The sequence below is a fragment of the Mustela nigripes genome, chromosome 7 (assembly GCF_022355385.1).
Source record: "Mustela nigripes isolate SB6536 chromosome 7, MUSNIG.SB6536, whole genome shotgun sequence".
Classification (NCBI taxonomy): domain Eukaryota; kingdom Metazoa; phylum Chordata; class Mammalia; order Carnivora; family Mustelidae; genus Mustela; species Mustela nigripes.
The window spans coordinates 65,749,489-65,758,400 of NC_081563.1; the positions used below are offsets into that span (position 1 = coordinate 65,749,489).

The 8,912-nt window shown below is 39.3% G+C and overlaps 1 pseudogene; it reads left to right on the forward strand.

The window, feature by feature from the left end:
* The window catches only part of LOC132022368 (protein SET-like), a 67,585-nt pseudogene that overhangs the window by 25,465 nt on the left and 33,208 nt on the right, over positions 1-8,912 (forward strand).

The window sequence follows — 8,912 nt, forward strand, 5'->3', positions numbered from 1 at the left end:
TGTGTGCTTGTCCTCTCCCTTCTTGCTCATATAATGAATGTAGCTTCAGATTGCTATCACTGCTTCTATTCATAATGAGTTTGTTATTGACAAACATGGATTTTACTTACTGGATTATTATCTGCCTCCCTGTCCATAATAGGTCTAGAGGGTCAAGCATTATGTCCATTTATCTCTCATTCCACATCTACCACCTGCCAAAGAGTATTCTTTCAAATGAGGGGTGTTTTGTTCATTCCCAAATAATATTCATTCTCTGGCCTAGTGTGATACGGCTGTAGTCTACTTTCCAGTCCTAACTGCATAGCTCACTCCAGGTAAACCGAGATCATCATCATTTCCCACATTACCCACTATGCTTCCTTACCTCTAATGCCTCCTTGTTTCTCTCCAACACTACTTCCTCTATCATAGTTGCCCAGGAAGGCCTTTACCTTCCAGGCTTAATTCAAACAATTATTCTGGGAAATGATATTATAATGAAACATGTTTGAATAATGTAAAGTCAAAGACATACTTTGTAAAGATGTTTCCTACAGCGACCTTGAAGATACATAGTTTGATGCCCTCATGCCAAAGTCAATGAAATAATAGCGAATTTTACACGAGCTACGCAAAAATGTTTTCCAAGTCTAATTCTCTGACAGGCTTCATTCAGGGACAAACGTTAGCGTATAGATGGATGGCAAGCCTTCAGGTTGTTTTCCATTATTTCTCTTGGTCCTGGCTTTGAAAGTAATTGAGTACTGATGGGTACTAAGAGGTATCCTCATTCCATGCTTCAGTTCAGCTGAGCTAGAAATACGATTGATAACCTTGTGTAAAATCCAAAGAGCCTAAGATTCATGTCTACAAAAAAGACCAACACCCATTCAGTGGCAATTCAGTGATAGGAGAAAACATCCTTATATCAATCATGATGACATGCTGAACCTAGGAGACAGCAACCTGTCTACTAAGAGCATAATAAATAATATACTTATCCTAGTCATGAAAAAAGAATATTTCCATGTCTATTACCTTTTTTTTAAAAAGATTTTATTTATTTATTTTTTTTGACAGAGATCACAAGTAGGCAGAGAGGCAGAGAGAGAGGGAGGAAGCAGGCTTCCTGCTGAGCAGAGAGCCTGATGTGGGGCTCGATCCCAGGACCCTGGGATCATGACCTGAGCCGAAGACAGAGGCTTAACCCACTGAGCCACCCAGGTGTCCCTCCATGTTTGTTACCTTTTGCTTGAGGGTCTACAACTAGTTTATTAAAAGAGAGAGAAGTTTCCCCTAAAAGCGCTGAAAAGGGTAAAAAGACAATACATCTGCGTGTGTATGTGTGTGTGTGTGCGCGTGCACCCATGTGTGCTTGTCCTCTCCCTTCTTGCTCATATAATGAATGTAGCTTCAGATTGCTATCACTGCTTCTATTCATAATGAGTTTGTTATTGACAAGAACCCCTAGAAATTTTTATGTTGTTGCTAATCACATATTTCTGTTGTTTGCTTATCAGTTATTTCAGGACCCAAGAACCGGAATGTATACACACAAACTCATGCCTACCCAAACTTTGTTCTCCCACATAACTTTATGTCAAGTGCAAATGTTATAGGTATAGGCTCCATGACTTTATTCAAGCCATTCAAACTCTGTTAAGTCCAACAAGGGTCAAACTAGCTTTGCCACACCTCTTATCTTTCCAGCTGACATTCCTTAACAATGAGTACACTAATCAATGACTAAACAAGGTGTTTTGCCCTCAAATCCAGTTTTTTGACATGAAAACATTAAACAAACAATACTGACCTCCTGGTATGGACCAGGCACCCTGATAGGTACTAAAATTTCAGCAATAAAAAGGAAAAAAGTTGGGGTGCCTGGGTGGCTCAGTCAGTTGAGTGTCTGACTCTTGACCTCAACTCCAGTCTTGATCTCAGGGTCATGAGTTTAGGCTGCCTGTTGGGCTCCATGCTAGACAGGGAGTCTACCTTAAAAAAAAAAAAAAAAAAAGACAAGGAAAAAAGAAAAGGGCCCATTTCTAACCTAATGAAGCATCTAGCGAAGGCTATAAAGATATTGAATAAGAAATAACATTTATTGAAATTTGCACTACATTAAGCACTTTACATGTATTGTGTCATTTAATCCTCACAGAAATAAACCCTGAAAAAAAGCACGATTATTTATATAGAAGAAAACTAAAGTTCAAGGGATTAAGTAATTTGCCCAAAGCCTCTGGAAAGTGGTGGAAACAGGATTCAAACCCAGGTGATCTGTCTCCAAAGATGGCACATTTAACACTTCTACTATTTAAGATCACCACCATGTTTGCCCACAACCTGTGCACCACACAACTTAGAGGAGGATAGCTCAAATGACTACAGTCTACATAATCTCATACAGCAGACTGAACCCAGACACACCACCATATTGCCTCAACCTGTGATTTTCCTACTCTTGGTGTCTAAGACAAAAATAAACACATAAATGGAAGGATATGAAATGGAAAATTTTCCAGAAAGACACAAACTACTGAAATTGACTCAAAGAGAAATGGAAAGTCTGAATAGACTAATAAGGAGATTAAATTAATAATTTGGAAACTACCCACAAAGAAAAGCACAAGCCAGCACATCTTCACTGGTGAATTCTAGCAAAACAATTAAAGAAGATATGATACTGGCACAAAAATAGACACATATAGATCAATAGAATAGAATAGAAAGCCAGGAATGAACCCATAACTATATGGTCAATTAATATTCAGCAAATGGGGAAAGACTATCCAATGGGGAAAAGTCTCTTTAACAAATGGTGCTGTTGCAAAAGAATGAAACTGGACCATTTTATTACAACAAACAAAAAATAAATTGAAAATTGATTAAAGACCTAAGTATGAGACCTGAAACCATAAAAATCTTAGAGGAGAACACAGGCAGTAACTTCTCTGACATCAGTTGTAGCAACTTTCTTCTAGTTATGTCTCCTGAGGCAAGGGAAACAAAAGCCAAAGAAAATTGTTGGGACTTCATCAAAACAAAATCTTCTGCACAGCAAGGGAAACAATCAACAAAACTAAAAGGCAACCTATGGAATGGGAGAAGATATTTGCAAATGACAAATCTGATAAATGATTAGTATCCATAATATATAAGGAATTTATAAAATTCAATACTCAAATGAATAATCCAATTAAAAATGGGCAGAAGACATGAATAGACATTTTCCCAAACAAGACATAGAGATGGCCAACACACACATGAAAAGATGCTCAACATCATTGGTCATCAGGGAAATAAATACAGATCAAAACTACAATGAGATATCCCTTCACATCCATCAGAATGGCTAAAATCAACAACATAAGAACTAATAGGTATTGATAAAGATGCAAGGGAAAAAGGAACCCTTTCACACAGTTGGTGGAAATGCAAACTGGTACAGCTACTTGGAAAACAGTATGGAGTTTCCTCAAAAAGTTAAAAATAGAACTATCCTACAATCCAGATATTGCACTACTAGGTACTTACCCAAAGAATAGGAAAATACAAATTCAAACAGATAGATGTACCCTAATGTTTAAAGGGATATATTGCATTGCCAGGGTTTATAGCAGCCTTATCTACAATAGACTAATTATGGGAACAGCCCAGTGTCCATTGACTGATGAATGAATGAGGAAGATGTGAGATAGATCTATCTATCTTCCTCATATATACATCATATATATATACATATATACATCATATATAGAGAGATAAATATGATGTAATATTACTCATATTTACTCATACCATAAAAATGAATGAAATCTTGCCATTTGCAATGACATGGATGGAGCTAGAGAGCATAATGCTGAGCTAAATAAGCCAGTCAGAGAAAGACAAATACGATGTGATTTTACTCATATGTGGAATGTAAGAAACAAAACAATCAATGGAGGAAAAAGAGAGAGAGAGAGGCAAATCAAGAAACAGACCTTAATTATAGAGAACAAACTGATGGTTACCAGAGGAGAGAGGGATAGGGGGATGGGTGAAGTAGGTCATGGCGATTGAAGAGTGCACTTGTGTTGTGTGGAAGTGTTGAATCACTATGTTGTACACCTGAAACTAACATTACACTGTATTTTAGCTAACTGGAATTAAAAAAAAAAAAACTTTTAAAAAAGAAAAAGTAAACAAGAATAATCCCAAATCATTACAGATGCTATCAAAGAACAGAAGAGAAGGGAATACTTCATAACTCATCCTATCACACCAAAAGCACAAACAGTTGAAGGAAAAAAAGGTAAATTGGGCATATTTTGTACTGCAAAAGAACACCACAAAAAAAGTAAAAAGACAACACACAGAATGGAAGAAAATATTTGCAAATTATATAACAGATAAGGGACTAGAATGCATTTTACACACATGCGCGCATGTGTGCACACGCACACACATACACACCCCTCAATAATAAAAAAAACAGGTAACCCAATTTAAAAATGGGTTAAGTGTTTGAATAGACATTTCTCCAAAGATGACATACAAATGGACAATAGGCACATGAAAAGATGCTCAATAATATTATCCACCAGGAAAATGCAAATGAAAACCACAAGATATCACTTCACATCCACCAGGATGGTCAAAATAAAAAAGATAGATAATAACAAGTGGTATATCTAGATGGATAATATTGATATTATTGGATAATGAATTATCCCATTCCAATAATATAATGGAATATTATTCATTGATAAAAAGAAACAAAATTCTGATCCTGCTACAACAAGGATGAATCTTGAAAACTTTGTGCTAAGTGAAAGAAGCCAGTCACAAAAGGCCACATGTTATCTCATTCCACGATATAAAATGGCTAGATTACACAAATCCATGGATACAGGAAGTAGATTTGTAGTTGTCTAGGGCTGGAGGGATTGGGGGGAAATAAGCATGATTGCCCATGGGTACAGGTTTCTTTTGGGGTTGACAAAAACATTCTAACATGGGTTGCGGTGATGGTTGCATCTGTGAATATACTAAAAATAACTGAATATACTAACAATAACTGTAAATGGGTGAATTGTAGGATTTATGAGTTTATCTTAATAAAAGTTGTGAATAACAAGTGATGGAGTGAAGGAAGGAGGAAGAGAGAGGTCTTTTTAAGTATCTAATATTACATACTCCTTTATCTCTCCCCAAAATCCCAATAAAATGGTGATAAAAGAATTTTTTTTTTAAGATTTTATTTATTTATTTGACAGAGAGAGATCACAGTAGGAGAGAGGAAGGGAAGAGATCACAGAGAGAGGAAGGGAAGCAGGCCCCCTGCTGAGTAGAGAGCCCGATGTGGGACTCGATCCCAGGACCCCGAGATCATGACCTGAGTCGAAGGCAGCGGCTTAACCCACTGAGCCACCCAGGCGCCCCGATAAAAGAATTTTTTAAAAGGACATAATCCTTCAGGGACAAATATTATGGGAGAAGAGAGCACAGCAAATGGAAGATGCCAACACAATTTTGGGTGTTGGAAAGTAGGTGCCTGAGCATCACCTTGACCTAGCAGACTGAAGAAAACTGAAAACCAAACCTGTAGGAGAAGACAGGATAGAATACTTACACTCTAGAAATCTCCAGAAAGGCTCACAAATTGGAGGCATCAATTAATTCTGAAGAAATTGGAAGCATCAATTAATTCTGAAGACCACGGTAGGGAATAAGGCTGAAAACTGGAGTGCAGATCAAACGTTTATATAAGATGTAATTAAATCCCCTTCCTAAACCCATGAAGCTAGGCTACAAAGTCCACCGCCACCCCCACTCTGCTGCCTTCGATGGAGAGAGACAAATGGCTTCCTCTTTTTATTTTTTTATGTAATGTAAAAAATCGTAATGTAATGTAAAAAAATGGAGGTATGACATCTAATATTATATTAGTTTCAGGTATACAACATAAATGAGTCCATATTTTTATACACTGCAAAATAGTTGTAAGTCTAGTTAATATTCATCACCTTGCATACTCACTATTTTTTTTTTTTTCTTCTGATAAGAACCAACAAGTGGTTTCCTTTCTACAGAAGAGGCAGGTCTCAGACTCTGGACTCAAGGGACCCAAGACACAGAAGAGGGAGGAGTGAGAAGGTCAACTAAAAACAGGAGAATTGAATACAATGCTCTGTATTAAAAGGCAAAGTCTAGGAATGTCCTAGAAAGAAAACAAAATGGCAAAGAGCTGGGAAATAAGAAAAAAGACAAGAAAATTGGAGCATCAATCCAGATGGTTAAACATTAAAATAACAGAAGTTCCATGGATAGGTGGGTAGACAACGAGTTCAGAGAAAACAGAGAGCAGAACCTCATAAAAGAAGTAAGGCAGGTGCACATGGGTGGTGCAGTCAACTAAGCATCTGACACTTGGTTCAGGCTCAGGTCATGATCTCAGGGTCATGAGATTGAGCCCCGTGTCTGGCTCCACACTCAGCACGGAGTCTGCTTGAGATTCTCTCTCCCTCCCTCTCCCCCACCCCTCCCCTCTCTCAAATAAATAAATATTTAAAAAAAGAAAGACTGCAATAAAATTCCCAGAACATCAGAGAATATGTTTCTAAATTGAATAGACCTACCAGGTTTCCATCCCTATGAAATTTCATAGCTCTAGGATTCTGGAAGGCAATGGAGCAGGGTCTTCAGAGTCTAAGGGAAATTCTGTCCAACACAGAATTCCTCAGTCAGCAAAATCATTAGTTAAGTGTGAGGGTAGAATGTAGACCAAGAAATAGAAAGTCATGTCATCTAAATTAAAAAAAAAAAAAAAATGGGATTCAACACCAGAGAGAAGCAAAGAAAATGCCCAGGGAGCTGGTACAGAGAGCCCCTGGGTGACAGCTGAGCTTCAGGCCCTGAGAGTGGAGAGCCAAGAGCTACAGGATGGACAGGAATAAGGGGGAGGAGGAATCTGAGAGTTAGGGAAGGTTGAAAGAGGGACATGGAGCAGGGCGGGTGTGCAGAAATGACCTGAAGAGATGACTTGATAGAGAATTTTCAGACTTCAGGCCTTAAGGGATGAGCTAAGTGAATAAATAAACACAGCCAATCAACAGCTTTAAAGAAAAGAGAGGGCTCTACAGGAAAAGGATAAATTTAGAAGTACATAATTATAATTTAATTGTAGGGTCCTTCCGAGCAACCTTATAAATCTTTCTCTTCTTCCCCACCCAAGTTTTAAATAATTTGATAAGTAAAAGTAGGAATTCAGATCACTTTGTTTTTCTTCTTCATGATAAAGGTTTATTTGGCTAATGTAACTTTGTTTTGAGAGCCAAATTGGCTTTGAACCCCAGAATTAGGCAGATTTCCCCACCCAGGCAGGGCAGTGCTCCAGGCAAAGCTTGCTTCCAGTGGGCAGAAGGACAAAGGGCTGATCCTAATCTACCATCCAGATGAAGCTGCTCCTTCTCCCCTAGAGAGAAGGGAGTAATCACCAAGTGAAGGGCAAGAAAGAACCCAGAATGTTTAGGGGAAATCCCACCTCCTGGAAGAAGACGATAGGAGCAGGGAACAGGCTCCCCCCAACCCCAACAACGCCAACATAGTGATTTCACCAGAAATTGTAACAGAGCAGTGTAAGTGTGAAGGAATGCAGGCGTTTATGATCGTAGAAACATACCACAGCTAAAGCCCTATCTTTATAACAGAAATTCAATGCAGAGTGTCAAAATGGAAAGTCAAGAAGCAACAGCAAAACATACTAGGTGGCAGTAAGTAGCTACAAATAGCTAAAAAGGGTTCCAGGAGTTAAAGGAGGCAGCCTTGGGGAGAAAAGTCTGGGAGGGGAGATGCAGAGCAGAGAACTCCTGCCCCTTCCATACTAACACGTGTCTGTCCTGCTGTTGGACTTCTCAGACGTTGAGTTAGGTCAGAACCTATGAAATTGCCAATATTTGACCATTTATGGCTTTTTAAAAAGGCAATGCTATATAGTCAAATAGTTCATCTAGAAATGTAACAGAAATTTACTTCGGAAAAGCTTTACAATGAAAGGAAAAGGAACAACGCATTGCCCCAGGATCCTTCCCTGTCCCTCTGCCTCTAGGCCAACGTGTGAGCCTCCCCAGAACCCGTCACACTGTGCTGCTGACCTTGCACTAGCTGGTGCCTCCACAGTGTGGAGATCACCTGTGTGCCTGTCTCCCCTGCTGGTCACGACTCCTTTGAGGGGGGGACTCTGTTTATCAGGCTGTCCGCCAAGCAAAAGGCACAGAGCAGGACCCCGTATTTTCTAAAACAACCCTTGCGGGGTGCTTGGAGCAAATGCTTCCTTTCCCAGGGGTTTAAACTAATCTTTCGTTGGTCTATATTAGGATTTCCCTCATTCACCCCAAACACACTACTTTGAAGTTTGTAGAATCTCTGTCTAGTCTCCTTTTTTAGGAAAAAACAAAACAAAACAAAAATAAAAAACTTCAAAGCCAAAAACCCATTTTCCCATCCCTGGATTCCCCACTACCCGTCTGCAGGTTCTCCCAGAAGCTGGGGTGTCCTGTGTCTCTGTCCAAACACCTGACCTCCCTGGGGAGCTCGGCTCTCCGGCTGCAGATGGAGCCACCAGATCTTTCCTCTTCCCTCCTCTTAATGACATGGAACTTCAACAAATTAACTTCATCTCCCTAAGTATAAGGATCCTAGTAACTAAATAAGACAGTGCCTGAAACCATAGAGGAATAGAGTTATTGGCCAAATTAAATGAGATCACGCAGGTAAAACACTGAGCACTGGGAGCATCCAGATGCGTTCCTGGTACCATCTGAAAGATACTCGGCTCCCCCAGGCTGGGCTTCCTTTCCCTTTCATCAATGTTTGCTCTGTGCTTTTCAACCCAGAGATCATTCTTTGTTACAAAAAAATGAAGGTGAACTCAAGTGAGGAGCTCT